The sequence below is a fragment of the Schistocerca piceifrons genome, chromosome 1, assembly GCF_021461385.2.
Source record: "Schistocerca piceifrons isolate TAMUIC-IGC-003096 chromosome 1, iqSchPice1.1, whole genome shotgun sequence".
NCBI classification, from domain to species: Eukaryota; Metazoa; Arthropoda; class Insecta; order Orthoptera; family Acrididae; genus Schistocerca; species Schistocerca piceifrons.
Window position 1 is genome coordinate 868357929 of NC_060138.1, and position 17007 is coordinate 868374935.

Consider the following 17007-nt stretch of genomic DNA (forward strand, 5'->3'; position numbering starts at 1 on the left):
TCCTCCATCCTTTGCTACCCTCCCATGTTTGTCCTTTCCCTGTTGCTTCATAACCTGGGTTGTGAGTAACTGAATCCACTTTCCCTTCTTCCCTTTCTTTCCCCTCTCTCCACCCTGATGAAGGAACATTTGTTCCAAAAGCTAGGAACGTAAATTTTTGGTTCTGGTTTTTGTGTATCTATTGGTTGTACTAATTAAAATTTTGTCAGTAGTTATAAACATTTGGAAGATGTACTACTAGTACTCTTTAAGTATTCATTTGGCTCTATTCAAAAACATGTTAGCAGATCTAGCCCTTGATTAATTCCAAAATAATTACCAAGTTTGTCAAAAGTATTGTTTATATAACTATGTCTGTTAATCTCATTGTTTAAACAATTAAATTGGACTAGCCTTTGTGGTAGAAGAAACTATTATAAAGGAGAAATTTTTTGATATATTTAGTTAATTGAATTAGTTGTGTTTTACTTGTAATTACTGGATGTTAAATATTGAACAATGTATAGTTTCAGTGGCCTATTATTGTGGGGATATGTAAGGGGCCAAATTTTGGTCCCAAGACAGTCAGTCCATGGCCAATTTTCAGACAGGAAGTCTGTATTAGTTAAAGTATTAATAATGTAGTGGAATTAGTGTAACACAAATACACTGTGTGTTACAAACAATGACAGTATCTGTCCAATTTATTTGAGAAATAGTGTCACATGTACCTGATTATTCTGCAAGAACTGTGAACTGTGGTGGTTAGGTATTTACTGCTCATAGATGATCAGTAGCAAACTATTGTAGCAGTACTGTTATGCTGATGTTTGTTTGCAATCTATTAATAAGGCTTATCATGTACCAATAGTGAACTGGCCGTATAACTGAGTAAACTGGGCGAGTTATGAACAGCGAAAGTAAAGACCTGTGAAATGCAACTGCGCAACTGTCATCATCACTTACTGTATCATTTACAGTAATCAGTGTTGAACTCCCCCCCCCCCACCCCCCCCACCCCCCCCCCCCCATTTTTCAGACAGTATAACAATGCAGTATGTCAACACAGAGGAGATAAAGAAGGTGAACATCACAAACTGGAGCGTGTTGAAGCCTACACAAATTCATTAAAGATTATGGAGACAAGTGTGAATAATATTACTTACTGAATTACTGTGTAGGCACCGTGGTGGACAGAACAATTGTGGGACAGATGACTATCAATCACTGAATGCCACCACCCATCTCAATGCGTTGGCAACATTGGCAACATGCTGGACGGTGTGTTATGTTGTATATCAGACATAATCCCAGTGGGATTCAATGCAGGCAACAGAATGGTGTTGCAAGGAGTCAATATATTCATGAGTATCAACATGTGTTGTACGCTGTAACCCGCAGCTAAAAAGAAGTCTGCTTGGGTTAGGCCTTGTGATCTGACATGCCAGTTAATGGGTCCACCATGACCGTTCAGCCATTTAAGATATGCTGATAACCAGATACTCAGGATACTTGTCCTGGTGCACTGAATCAGAGATCTTATCATGTTACAGGTCACATTTGCCATCCTTGCTGTAATATCTCTGGTTCTTCACAAGTCGAAAACATACATACTCAACACTCACTCCACAATCTAGGTAATTACATTTTGCTGGCGGATTCAACACGCCAGCAAAGCCTATATCCTCTTTGACAGTGGACTGGCTTGTGATGGGCGGGGGGTAGTGACAGGTGGGGGGGGGGGGGGGGGGGAGGTGGCAGGAAGTATGAGAGGGACTATGGCTGAATGGTTGGAAGCTTGGGGGGAGGCAGTCAGTTTGCCAGCTAGTAATGCTGGTGGGAGGAGTGGCAGCTGGAGAACATCAAGATTGTAGCAGCCACTGGGAAATGGGGCACACTAAATACAATATCAGAAACTGAATTAGGAGGGGGTGACAGATGGGAGGAAAGGACAACTGTTGGGTTGAGGGTGTGGAGACAGTGGTTTATCTGAGAGTGAAGACAGGATCAATATGGAAGTGGAGGATGTTTTTTAATGATAACTCCCAACGGTGTAGTTTACAGAAGCTGGTATTGGAGGGAAGAATGAAGCGGCCACTGAAACTGAGCCTATTGTGCTCACCTGCACGTAGTGCCACCTTGTGGTCACCTTTTTTCTTGACAATAGTTTTGTGGTGGCCATTCATCCAGGTGAACGGCAACTCAGTAGTTACATAAAAAGCTGTTAAGTGTCTGCAGGAGAGATGGTAAATTACCTGGCTCCTTTCACAGGTGGCTCGAGCTCTGATGGGATAAGATAAGCCTTTGACATGACTGGAGTAGCAGATGCTGGGTTGAAGATTGGGAAGGTCTTGCACCTTGGTCTGCTACAGGGATATGTTCCAAGTGGAGTGGGAGTGGTATAGTGATGAATTCGAATTACGCGTATGTTGGGAAGGTGACAGAACACCAACTCTGGAGGAGTGGGAAGGTTCTAGGATACGTCATCCATTTCAGGACAGCATAAGCGATAATCAAAGGTTATAGTTGAGTTGTTCCAATCCAGGGTTGTATGGGCTGATGAGGGAAGGCGCTCATTTGTAGCTAATTCTTGGTTGTGGTAAGAGGATTGGGCAATGTGAGGATATGGCATGTGAAATCTGTTTGTGGACTAGGTTTGTGGGACAAAAATGGTTCAAATGGCTCTGAGCACTATGGGACTTAACATCTATGGTCATCAGTCCCCTAGAACTTAGAACTACTTAAACCTAACTAACCTAAGGACATCACATAACAGCCAGCCATCACGAGGCAGAGGGAATCGAACCTGGGAACCCGGGCGTGGAAAGCGAGAATGCTACCGCATGACCACGAGCTGCGGACGTTTGTGGGATAAAGCCTGCCTGTGGAGGCCTCTATGAGTCCTTCAGCATACAGGGCAAGGGAGAGTTCATCACTGCAGACACATAGCCCATGGGTGGCTACACAATTTGTGAGAGATTTTTTGGTGTAAGAGGTCTTTCAGCCCCCAAAATTCAGCTACTATTGCTGAATAGTGGGTTTAATGAGGGCAGATATGTCAATGGAGATATCAGAAAGGTGGAGGAGAGCATTCATGAATGTGGTGCTTAGAGTAGATGAGGACCAGGTGAACCAGATGGAAGAGAAGCCATTGAGATTGTGAAGGAATATGGACCAGCTGTCTTGGTCCTGAGTCCTGACAATGAGGGCATCATCAAAGAACCTGACTGAACTCAAGGTTGGGAGTCTTGGGAGATTAGGTAAGTTTCTACTAGATGGCCCACAAACAGGTTGGCACTGGATGGTGCCACATATGTACCCTTGCCTGTGCCACTGATTTATCTGTGTACCTTCCCCAGGAAGGAGAAGTAGTTGTGGGACAAAGTACAGTTGGTGTACTGTGTGCAGAAGGAAGTTGAGGATTTGGAGTCTGAAAGACAGTGAGTGCGGTATTGATTGATATCCACAAGGCCATGGCCATGAGAGATATTGTTTCATATGGAGGTGGCATCAATAGTGACAAGTCAGACACCACAATTACAATGCCTTTCAGCCATCCCACCTCACACATCCCTACCATCAGAATATTTCACTTTTACCTGTCCCTTCCCACATGTAACTACTGTGTAATCAAATATTTCCATATCTCAAAACAAGCCTTTTGTTACCAGCACTATTTATTCCACCCATTTCCCTCCATGCCCACGTACTGTGTCATCCAGTTCTCCTTACAACCATCCAACACTTTCTGTTGCCCATTTCCTGTGTAATTGTCAGAAGATTGTCTCTTCCCCTAAGCCACACATAGTTCCTTAAATACTCTTGAAAACAAGGAAACTCCACCATTCCATAACCATAAAAATTCCCTTCTCTGTATCACAACCATCTATACACAGAGACCTTCAGCTTTTCTGTTTGCACCAGTTCCTATCACTCATGAACATGTTACTGCAAAAGACCTTTCCATAGCACATGCTTCGCAGTAGAATCTCTACTCCCTCTACAAGATACTGTTACTGTGAAAACCTCACTACATTCACAACATCCCTGAAAAGAAACCCTTTTACTCCAGCATCTGGAGGAGCATTCCAGACACTACTTCCAAAAGTTGTCCAACTTGTTGACTTTTTACTCCAGCCTTGGAGCACCGCTTTTGATTAACACCTGTATTTCTTTCTCCCCATGTCAGTCCTTTGTAATGCCCAGATCCTGCCTAGCTGACCTCTTCAGTTTACCACATCCTTCAACACCCTCCCCCTCCTAACTGCAAGAAAACCTTACTCAGCCAGACCCAAAACACAGTTGTGAATATCTCCACCAAACTCCCCAGTCATCCAACTGTGAGGCATGGGTGACTGGTGAATCTGAATTGGTAGGGGCTGACAGACAGGAGGAAGGGCAAACTGTTGGGTTGAGGATGTGGGGACAGTAGGTTACCTGCAATTGAGACCACGATGATTACAGGAGTGTAGGATGTGTTTTCAGGCTACCTCCCATCTGTGTAGTTTACAGAGGCTGGTGGTGGATGGAAGAATCCAGGCAGCTCAGGTTGTGAAGCAGCCATAGAAACTGAGCATGTTGTGCTCAGCTGCATGTTGTGCTATTGGGTGATTATTTTAGTTCTTGGCAATAGCAGGCAGTTACAATTCATCCTGGTGGAAAGCTTCTTGGTAATGACATAAAAAGCTGTGATTTGCCTGCAGCAAAAATGGTAAATTACATGGCTGTTGTCAGGTGGCCTGAACTCTTATGGGGCAGGATACTCTGTGACAAGACTGGAGTAGGAAGTGATGGGTGCATGCATTGGACATGTCTTGCATCTTTTTCTGCCTCTAGGATATGATACCTGTGGAGTGGAAATGGCATAAGGATGGATGTGAATTACGCTTATGTCAAGAGGGTGACGGAAAACATCATAAGAGGAGTGGGAAGGATCGTATTGAGTATCTCCCTCATTTCAAGACAGGATAACAGATAATCAAAGCTTGCTGAAAAATATGGCTCAGTTGTTCGAGTTCAGGGTGATACTGGCTGATGAGGGGTATGCTCCTTTGTGGCTGATACTTGGGGCTGGTTGGAGGATTGGGAATGTTAGAGGATATGGTTTGTGAAATCTGTTTGTGGACTAGGTTAGGAGGGTGCCAGTATTGCCTGTGTGTGAAAGGCTCAGTGAGTCCTTCAGCATACTGAACAAAGGGGTTCTCATCAGTGCAGGCATATTGGGGTTAAACTGTTTGCAAAGGACTTTTGGTGTGAGATTACTAGCGGCTGTTTAAATGCAGGTACTGCTGGTGGTTAGTGGGTTTAATGTAGGCAGATGTGTGGTTGGAGACATCAGAGAGGTGGAGGAGAACAACCAGGAAGGTGGCATGTTAGGTAGAGGATAACCAGGTGAACCTTACAGGAGAGAAGCAGTCGAGGTTGTGAAGGACAGGATGTCTTGGCCCCGAGTCAAGATCCTGAAGATGTCAAAGAACCTCTAGACCAGACCCAATTGGTAGTTTAGGGAGGATACATAATATTCTACTAGATAGCCAATAAACATGTTGGCATTGGAGGGTGCCATGCACATATCCTTGGCTGTGCCACAGATTTGTCAGTATGCCATCCCTTGCAAGGAAACATAGTTGTGGGTGAGGATACAGTTCGTGAGGTGTGTAAGGAAAGAGGTGTTATGTTTGGAGTCTGAAGGGCACTGATAGATACAGTGATCAATATGCACAAGGTAGGACATATTCTGAGGCATCTAGGGATCTCCAATTTAGTATTGGATGGCAGTATGGAGGGTAAAAATCATAGAGGGAAACCAAGAGATGAATACATTAAGCAGATTCAGAAGGATGTATATTGCAGTAGGTACTGGGAGATGAAGAAGCTTGCACAGGATAGAGTAGTATGCAGAGCTGCATCAAACCAGTCTCTGGACTGAAGACCACAACAACAACATGCACAAGGCCTTAGGGTTGAGCGTACTGTTAAAAAATTTCCTGAATTTTGTCCACAAGGTTTTTCTACATTTTCCTTTTACTTATTGTGCATGTCTTCTTCAAAACTCTCTCCTCCACAATTGATACACTGCTCACAATGCTGTTTCCACTTCTGGAAGTAGTCTTGGTACACCTCTTGCTCAACTGTGTGACACACCATCTGCAAATTTTCTTTTATCTTGTGTATCATTGTATATCTTGGTCCTTTCAACAGGGTTTTCATCTTTGGAAATTAAAAAACTCCACAGCAGGCCAGTCTATAGAACACAGATGATGAGGCAGAACAATGATTATGTTTCTTGTGTAGTATTCACACACCAGCAGGCAAGAATTGTGCATGTGCATTATCATGATGCAATAGCCATGAATTATCTCGCCACATTTCAGTCCATTTTGTTCCCACATTTCTCGTAGTTGTTGCAACATATCCCGATAGTACCATCAATTAACAGTTTCTCCCAGTGGCATGAATTCATGATGAACTAATTCTTCACTCAAAGAAAACTATCAGTATGGCTTTGACATTTGATCTCACCTGACCTGATGAGCTTTTTATGGTCTTTGAGAACCTTTCGTGATCCATTGGGAAGATTGAACCTTACTCTCATCATCGTATCTCTAGACTCATGTGTAAGCAACAGTTATGGTTCTCTTAAGGAACATCTTTTTCTCATTTGTACCATCCGAAAGCTCTTCACAGATTCCAATGCAAAGGTCTTTCTGCTCTTGACTCAAGAACTGTAGGACAAACCTGGTCATAACACAGTGCATTCCAAACTGCTGTGCCAGGGTTTCATGACATGAGCCAACAGAAACGTTACATTCTCCAACAATTTCATGGACAGTCAGTCTTTGATTGGCATGCAGTAATTCTTTGTCATTCCTGCAATGAACATTGTTGGTAGATGCTGAAGGGTGTCCTGAATGAGGGATATCTAACTTCTGTCCACCCTTATTTAAGCTATCTGAATCATTCCAAACACCAAGTATGGTTTAAACAATCAGCACCGTAGGCTTCCTGCATAGTTTGGTGTATCTCTGTAAAGGTTTTCTTGAGTTTTAGGTAAAATTTAATGCAGGCGTGTTGCTATTCTAACTCTGCCATCTCAAAATTCACAAACTGTGTGACGCAATATTCTCTTCAATACAGCACTGAAAAATGACTGACAGACATACAACCATGAAACTTCTGGAAGATACATATTTAACACAGGCATTTACAGGGGTGCCAACTGCATTTTGCTGCAACACACCACTGGCATGAAATTACGAATGTTCCAGAATTTTTTGAACAGACCTCATGTATGGACATGTGACAAGTGAGACCACTATTACAACAGCTGCCAGCCATCCCACCTCAAACATCCTTCCAAACTGAACTTTATATTTTTTCTTGTTCCTTTCCACACATAACTAATGAGCAATAAAATACCGTCATGCCACAAAACTATCCTATACCACTCAGCATTATTTCTTCCATCTTTTCCACTCCCCAACCACATGGCACATCATTTAGTTCTCCTTATAACCATCTAACAATTTCACTTGCCTGTTTCCTGTGTCATATACCATTTCCTAACATCATCCATACCCAGTATATCATTGACCCATCTTTCTGCACCAGTTTAAAAGATTATCCCCTCCCCTGTAGCACATGCAGTTCCTTAAATGCTCTTGAAACCATGGAACCCCCCCCCCCCCCCCAACCCCAATGGTCCAACCATAAAAATCCCCTGCTTTGTGTCCCAAACCTATATTCACAAGCACCTTCAGCTTTTCAGATTGCACCAGTCCCTATCCTTCACAAACCTTGTACTGCAAAAGACTATCCATGGCACAGGCTCCCCTCTGCAATATAAGTTACCGTGAAAACCTCACTACATAAACAACATCTCTGAAACAGAAACCTTTTTACTCCAGCACCTGGGGGAGAGTCCCAGACACCACTTAAATAAATTGTCCAAACTTTTAACACCCTACTCCAGCCTTGGTGCACCACATTTGCCACTTGTCACTTGTCTGCTTGTGTTTGTACGTGTGCGGATGGGTATGAGTGTGTGTGCGAGTGTATACCTGTCCTTTTTTCCCCCTAAGGTAAGTCTTTCCGCTCCCGGGATTGGAATGACTCCTTACCTTCTCCCTTAAAACCCACATCCTTTCGTCTTTCCCTCTCCTTCCCTCTTTCCTGACGAAGCAACCGTTGGTTGCGAAAGCTTGAATTTTGTGTGATTGCGAAAGCTTGAATTTTGTGTGTGTGTTTGTGTGTCTGTCAACATGCCAACGCTTTTGCTTGGTAAATTACATCATCTTTTGTGTGTGTCTCTCTCTATATATATATATATAAAAACAAAGATGATTTGACTTACCAAATGAAAGTGCTGGCAGGCCGACAGACACACAAACAACCACAAACATACACACAAAATTCAAGCTTTCGCAACAAACTGTTGCCTCATCAGGAAAGAGGGAAGGAGAGGGAAAGACGTCCCTCTCCTTCCCTCTTTCCTGATGAGGCAACAGTTTGTTGCGAAAGCTTGAATTTTGTGTGTATGTTTGTGGTTGTTTGTGTGTCTGTCGACCTGCCAGCACTTTCATTTGGTAAGTCAAATCATCTTTGTTTTTAGATATATATTTCCTACGTGGAATGTTTCCCTCTATTTTATATATATATATATATACACTCCTGGAAATGGAAAAAAGAACACATTGACACTGGTGTGTCAGACCCACCATACTTGCTCCGGACACTGCGAGAGGGCTGTACAAGCAATGATCACACGCACGGCACAGCGGACACACCAGGAACCGCGGTGTTGGCCGTCAAATGGCGCTAGCTGTGCAGCATTTGTGCACCGCCGCTGTCAGTATCAGCCAGTTTGCCGTGGCATACGGAGCTCCATCGCAGTCTTTAACACTGGTAGCATGCCGCGACAGCGTGGACGTGAACCGTATGTGCAGTTGACGGACTTTGAGCGAGGGCGTATAGTGGGCATGCGGGAGGCCGGGTGGATGTACCGCCGAATTGCTCAACACTTGGGGCGTGAGGTCTCCACAGTACATCGATGTTGTCGCCAGTGGTCGGCGGAAGGTGCATGTGCCCGTCGACCTGGGACCGGACCGCAGCGACGCACGGATGCACGCCAAGACCGTAGGATCCTACGCAGTGCCGTAGGGGACCGCACCACCACTTCCCAGCAAATTAGGGACACTGTTGCTCCTGGGGTATCGGCGAGGACCATTCGCAACCGTCTCCATGAAGCTGGGCTACGGTCCCGCACACCGTTAGGCCGTCTTCCGCTCACGCCCCAACATCGTGCAGCCTGCCTCCAGTGGTGTCGCGACAGGCATGAATGGAGGGACGAATGGAGATGAGTCATCTTCAGCGATGAGAGTCGCTTCTGCCTTGGTGCCAATGATGGTCGTATGCGTGTTTGGCGCCATGCAGGTGAGCGCCACAATCAGGACTGCATACGACCGAGGCACACAGGGCCAACACCCAGCATCATGGTGTGGGGAGCGATCTCCTACACTGGCCGTACACCACTGGTGATCGTCGAGGGGACACTGAATAGTGCACGGTACATCCAAACCGTCATCAAACCCATCGTTCTACCATTCCTAGACCGGCAAGGGAACTTGCTGTTCCAACAGGACAATGCACGTCCGCATGTATCCCGTGCCACCCAACGTGCTCTAGAAGGTGTAAGTCAACTACCCTGGCCAGCAAGATCTCCGGATCTGTCCCCCATTGAGCATGTTTGGGACTGGATGAAGCGTCGTCTCACGCGGTCTGCACGTCCAGCACGAACGCTGGTCCAACTGAGGTGCCAGGTGGAAATGGCATGGAAAGCCGTTCCACAGGACTACATCCAGCATCTCTACGATCATCTCCATGGGAGAATAGCAGCCTGCATTGCTGCGAAAGGTGGATATACACTGTACTAGTGCCGACATTGTGCATGCTCTGTTGCCTGTGTCTATGTGCCTGTGGTTCTGTCAGTGTGATCATGTGATGTATCTGACCCCAGGAATGCGTCAATAAAGTTTCCCCTTCCTGGGACAATGAATTCACGGTGTTCTTATTTCAATTTCCAGGAGTGTGTGTGTGTGTGTGTGTGTGTGTGTCTATATATATATAAAAAAGCGCTGGCAGGTCAATAGACACACAAACATACACACAAAATTCAAGCTTTCGCAACTAACGGTTGCATCATCAGGAAAGAGGGAAGGAGAGGGAAAGACGAAAGGATGTGGGTTTTAAGGGAGAGGGTAAGGAGTCATTCCAATCCCGGGAGCGGAAAGACTTACCATAGGGGGAAAAAAGGACAGGTATACACTCGCACACACACACACACACACACACACACACACACACACACACACACACACACACACACATATCCATCCAACACTCATGTATGAAAACTTTGTGTGTTCATGATACCATTCCCTGTAAATGTAGCCTCATCTGTAACTAAAGTATACTGCTGATGTCTCTTTGTAAGCCAACCATTCCAAAAACTGTTGTCTGCTTACTGAGTTACCTGGATGCAGATGTTGCACAGTCCACACACAAAATGGCTACAAGTTCTTAAAATATAATGTGCAACGCTCACATTTGTGAAATATTAAGCTGACAGCTATTGCAACATGTTCTGTTGATATGACTCTCTTGTACCATTGTGATAATGTCTGCCCTTTCCTCAGCTGACTGGATGGTCTTATGTTCTGTTATTAAAGTGTTGACTGCTTAGTGTTCTGGATTCATGTAACTTTTGAAAAACCCTGGAAAATATGTTGGCTGAGTGGAAAGATCTCTCATAATCATACTGACATAAAACACTGTGCAACATTTGCATCAGAATTGGTATATGACATGGCTTCTTTCATAGATAACACAGCTTCTGGTGGGGTAGTGTAAGCCTGTGACAGGACTGGAGTAGGTGACTGAAATACTTGTTTTGTGTATCTACTTGGTTGCTATTTTGGTTGAAGAGTTTTATCTAAGCAATAATGAATAATAGCTTTGAATATAATCTGTGTGTTTCACTCCCAGGAATACGTAAATGCTATTTTGGGTTTTTTTTAATTTTGGAAGCATCCGCAAGACCAGGAATTTTTTTCTAGCTGAACGAAGTCATACGCTAATGATAATTCACAGGCTTATTCACTAATAAATAGCAATTTTTTCTTGGGAGGAGGGGAGGGGGGGTTAATTCAAGTACCTTTTCTGGGGATTTCCCTGAAATGACATTTACACTGTGAAACTACTTGAAGTCAAGTAGAGCCACGGGTAGACGAAAGAATGTTCCCCCAGTACGTTTGAGAGCCCCATCATATGTGATCCACAACATCACCTTGACTACATTATGAATCACCAAATCTAAAACAAAACAAAAAAATCTTGTTTACAACTGACACGTGATGTTAAGTGCACAACTGAGCCATTTGGCAAGAGAATACAATTTTCAAACATGTACTGCAAATTTAGAAAGTCACAGCCTAACTTGTCACAGAATCATCTTAAACTCTGGTTCAAGCTCTCCAATAGACACAGAAACAGGAGTCAAAACTAGTCCTGGTAGCTAGAATGTAGATGGTGAGCTTCATTGCAATTCTGTTACAAAGGCTGGTCTTCCCACTTTTATCTGTCAGTTGCTGGAATGATCCATGTATGATCTTGGAACTCTGATAAAAGTTAATGATTGTCTTAATTTGCAGTACACTCTGAATATGCACACAATTGATTCTAAAATAATAGGTGGAGTAATCTCTTCAACACGCTGGAGGAAGACCCACAGGATACATACTCAGGACAAAAGATTAACCATTATATTCCTTCATGCCATTTGCCTAAGGGGTGCCAATGCCGTACACAATTTGCTTAAGACCTACTGCTGAATCACCTTTCACAATCCAGTTTACAAGCAGCAACAAGGGTCATGCATTTCTTGTAGAGGACACAGTATCCACAGGAGAGGGAGACACTTGAGGTACCTTCTTGTATTTGAGTCTTGGTTGCACACCATTCACTCCAGCTTGGAACTGCCTGACTAATCAGGATGATTTTGACCTGCTTGTGAGACGCAGTGCACAAATGTTCTGACCAATAAGAACATTCATAGTGGTGCCCATTGCAGCATCATGGATTTGTTTCTAGGTGATCTCTTAAAAGGAGAGGTACAGCAACAGGCACCCGCATGGCATGGTCATGTGCCATCTAGAGGCATCCTTCCTAAACAGCCAGAATCCCAAACAACTCACCTGGTTCAGATGTCATGATGACATTTTCATGTCTGCACTGAGGATCATGTTACACTACCCATATCTCTACATAACCTCAACATCTTCTCTCCCATTTGCCTCACACTGTTCTTCTCAATCTTACAAGTCGACTTCCCCAATGATTGCTACATCAGTACCTCCATCTATATCAAACTTACCAAATACCAGCTTTAACTCCTTTGCAACAGCTGCGCCCATTCCATACCAAAAAGTCACTTCCATACAGGATAGCCACCTGTGGCTGTTACATCTGCAGTGATGAGCAGTCCCTATCCAAATATATGAAGGAACTCACTGGGGCCTCTACAGACCAAAATTGCCCACCCAGACTTCTACAGAAACAGATCTTTCTTACCTTGTCTGTCCAGTCTCCTACTAACTCCCACATACCCACAGTTTAGCCACAATGGTGCACTACCCTCGTGACTCAGTACCATTCAGCAATGGAGCAACTGAATCACAGGATCCATCTTGCCCTTAAATGAATATTACCCTATCCACTATCTTTCCCACCACTCCCATGGTGGTATTCTGCTGCTCACCAAACCTACGCAGTATCTTTATGTATCCCCACTCTACTCTTGCCCTGGCTCACACCCCTGCAATAGACTTGAATGGAATACCTTTCCCATAATTCTCCCACCAGCACCTACCCCAGTCCAGTCACAGACATTTTATAGCCCATAAAAGGCAGGGCTACTTTTGAAAGCAGTCATGTGATCTACAAACTAAGCTGCAACTAATGTGCTGCTTTAGGGTGGCCACGACACCTAACAGGCTGTCTCTCCTCATAAACAGCTACTGATAAACTGTGACCAAGAGACAGATGGAGTACCCAGTTTTTGAACATGCTGCCCAACACAAAGTGCTGCAGTATATCCTACATTCCTATAACCCCCTGGCCTCAACATTTGCTAGCGCCATCCCCCATTCCCTAGCCCTCTTCTCACTCCACTCCAGTACAATGCAGCCTTCTGTTCCACCAATGCACTCACTAGTCCTTTCCACTTCTTTATTTCTCTCCATTTCTCATTTCTCCTCTCCATCCCCCCCCCCCTCCCCCCCTTGCCACTTGCCCCATTCAATCCCCCAGACTTCAGGTAGCAACCCCTACCCTCTGCCTCCAACACATCTCTGCTCACTCCCATAAGCAGCTCCATGACTTCACTGACATTACCCTGCTATTTGCTGTTCCCCCCTCCCCCTCCCTCCATGCCTCCTCATTACACACCCACTGATGGATTGTTGCTCTCATCAGGAAGAGTTATGACACTGTTGTTCAACATGGGCCAGAGACAGTGGTCATATATGTGTGAGTTATGCTTTTGTGAATGAGTGTCCATTTTCTACTTCACTTCAGAAAAAGGCCTTCTTACCAAAAACCAAAATGTTAAATTGTAAAGCAGTCTTTTTGTTGTACATGACTGTCTGTGACTTGGCATGATCAGCAATCTGTGCTTTTTATAATGATGTTGTTATTCTATCCTGGATTCTGATTGTTTAGTATACCTACTTGGTTATGAATATTATACTTACTTTTGAGTTGTGTGTATTGAACATTCAATTCTTATTTCATTTTGTATGATGAAGATTTACTTTCTGTGGAACATTTTAGTATTATCATCAAGCCAATGGTTATGGAATTGAACAGTGACTTTTTTGTTTGCTTTGGATGGCAAATAACCACTTATCATAGGCAGACAGCCATCAGCCTCCACTAGGGAACCACCATCAGTCTAACAAGTCACATAATTAGCTTTTTCTGTCTGTTTTCATAGTTTAAGTCTCAAGTTAATGATATTATGATGGATGGCATATGTACATACTGTGGGTGTGGATGCAGGAGAAGCTGACCAAAGTTTTCAGACACCTGAAGAGACTTATTGCCTTGGTCAGCAGTCTGCTGCTGCTACCTTGGGATCTGATGGCAGTGTAGAAAGTGGAGCATTGCATGGGATGCCTCAGGTGTCACTCATTTCACCCAAATGCTTGCAGGGTGCAAGTAGAAGTTGTAATCTGAAGCATCATGCCCAGATTTGATTGGAGTCCTTTGATTTGAAACTGAGTGGAAGTCTCAACAAGAGGCACCATCGATTCTGTGACAGTCACAGCTGCAGATGTCTGGACCTGTGTTGTGGAGCATATATCAAAAAGACAGAGTAGATGCCTTAGGAGGAGGAATGTTCAATTCTGTTCTCTTCGACAGTGTCAGTAAAGAGACAGGTATTACTAATACTGATTTTGTCTCAATGATGATGGTTACTAAAGTTCTAAATCTATAAAGAAGACTAGGAGAGTATTTATACATAGAAGAAGCAGATAAGTAGTTGTTAGCATCCCAATTAAGGGGAGCCGGAGGTGGTCAAATCCAAAAAATTTGGAATTTTATTTTTTTTGGTATCGAAAATTAATTGGAACATTCCTCTTTAATGTAAACTTTGAATTATTGTTCCACTCGCCCTAGATGTGGAGTTATTACCATTTTCCCCCACGCCTGCAGAGGAAATGGGCAGCCGCTGAATGAATCTAACACCCGCTTGTGACTTCCTGGCGAACTGCTTGGGATTTTCTCGGCCTGTTACGCATACAGCGCCTTCATGTTACGCATACAGCGAGTGTGCAAGGGTTGGCTACATTGTTTTCTGTGACAAATATTACCCGTATTTCCTTACAGCTTACTCCTATTTTCCTCAGAATTTCGAACATCTTGCTCCATTTAATATTATCGTACACTTTTGTTCTGGTTACAATGCCACATTTTAGTAACTGTGTATATAAGAGGAGGAAGAATGTAGGGAAAAGAAAATTAACACTAATACCAAGTTGCGATACTACAATGAATAAGAGCGCGGAACATTGTCTCTCTGCTGTTTACCGTTTCGAATTAGTTCAGTGTTGTGCCTGTTGTTGGTAGTATTATACTTCTTGTGTAAAGTGGGTAATATGCAGTATGTACAAGAATCAGGAGTGAACAATAAAACCAATTTTTCATGACTTAGCACAGCCAGAATTGTTACACAAATGTCTACATGGAAAGACGCAGGATCCTAATGAGAGCGTAAACAATTTGATTTGGAAAGTGATTCCTAAAAGGGAGTTTGTAAGCAGAAAAACACTGCACTTTGGCATTTATGATGCAATAGCAACCTACAACCAAGGGAACAGTGTGAAGTGTGAAGTTCTGAAGGCATTAGGATTTACAGCTGGGGTGAACACTGTACGAGCACTAAGAAATATTGACAGAGAAAGGATAAGAGGAGCAGAAAGAAGAGAAAGGCATATGAAGTATGATGGAACAACAGGCCAGAAAAGAAGACAGAAGAGGAAGCTTTTGGAGGATGAAGAAGAAGACCCTGATAATCCATCCTATAGTGTAGGAGTGTATTGTGAAACTTTGATAGCCATTTCCCGTAAATTAACATTTTTCGAATATAAGGAACATTTTCTCAAAATCCACTCAAGCTAGAGAGATGAAATTTTTATACAGCACTCCTAGTGGTCAAACTTACATTGTAACACAGCCATTTGGCAATATGCTCAGTAGTTTCATTTCAGTTTAATTATAAAGCAATTATTTGTAAAAAAATTTGGGTCATTAATAAAAAAAATAATTGGAAGGAAACTAGAAAAGATACTCCAAAATCCCTCTGTCATAACTGCAATACTAAACCACTCTACATGTAAAGAAATTCAAATTTTTCTATTTGGTAGTTTATTCATAAATGTTCCTCAAACTTAGTGATTTTAACATGGGCAGCATAGGCACCTCCGGCTCCCCTTAAGAGATGGATGGACATCATTTGGTTCCAATATGATGGACATAGAGGAAATATGGGCAAAGTTTAAACTGATTGTAAATTGTGCTCAGGAGACATATGTGCCCAGTAACTGGATTAGGGATGGAAAGGTGCCACTATAATTTGATAATCAAATTCTTATCAAAAGATCTTGCTGAGAACATTAGAAAATTCTGGTCATACATAAATTTACAAAATGGGTTGAACATTTCTATCTAGTCACTTGTCAGCCAGTTTGGGATGGCAATATAAGACAGCAAATGGAAAGCTGAAGTTATAAATTTAACTTTTATGAAATTATTCATGCAGAATGATTGTACAAACATACTGTCATTTGACTGTCACACAGACTCTGATATGGAGGACATAGAAATAGGTATCTATGGCATAGAAAGGCAACTGAAAGAGTTGAAAACAATAAGTCACCAGGTCCAGATGTAATCCCAGTTCGGTTTTACAAAGATTGCTCTGAGGCACTGGCCATTTATACAGCTTGCATTCATCATGAATCAGTTACCCAGTGCAAAGACGAGAGAAAAGCTTTTGTCCACATGAGTGATGCTTCTGAATCCATGCTAATGCATGGATTCAGAAAGCATCACTCATGTGAATTTCGCCGGCCGAAGTGGCCGTGCGGTTAAAGGCGCTGCAGTCTGGAACCGCAAGACCGCTACGGTCGCAGGTTCGAATCCTGCCTCAGGCTTGGATGTTTGTGATGTCCTTAGGTTAGTTAGTTTTAACTAGTTCTAAGTTCTAGGGGACTAATGACCTCAGCAGTTGAGTCCCATAGTGCTCAGAGCCATTTCAACCATTTGAACCATGTGAATTTCAGCTTGCCATTTTCTCACATGCTGTCCTGCAATCCAAGGGTGGAGGGCAACAGGCAGATTCCACTCTCCTGGATTTCCACAAAGCATTATTTGATGTGGTGCACAACTGGAAACTGTTGTGAAGGTCTG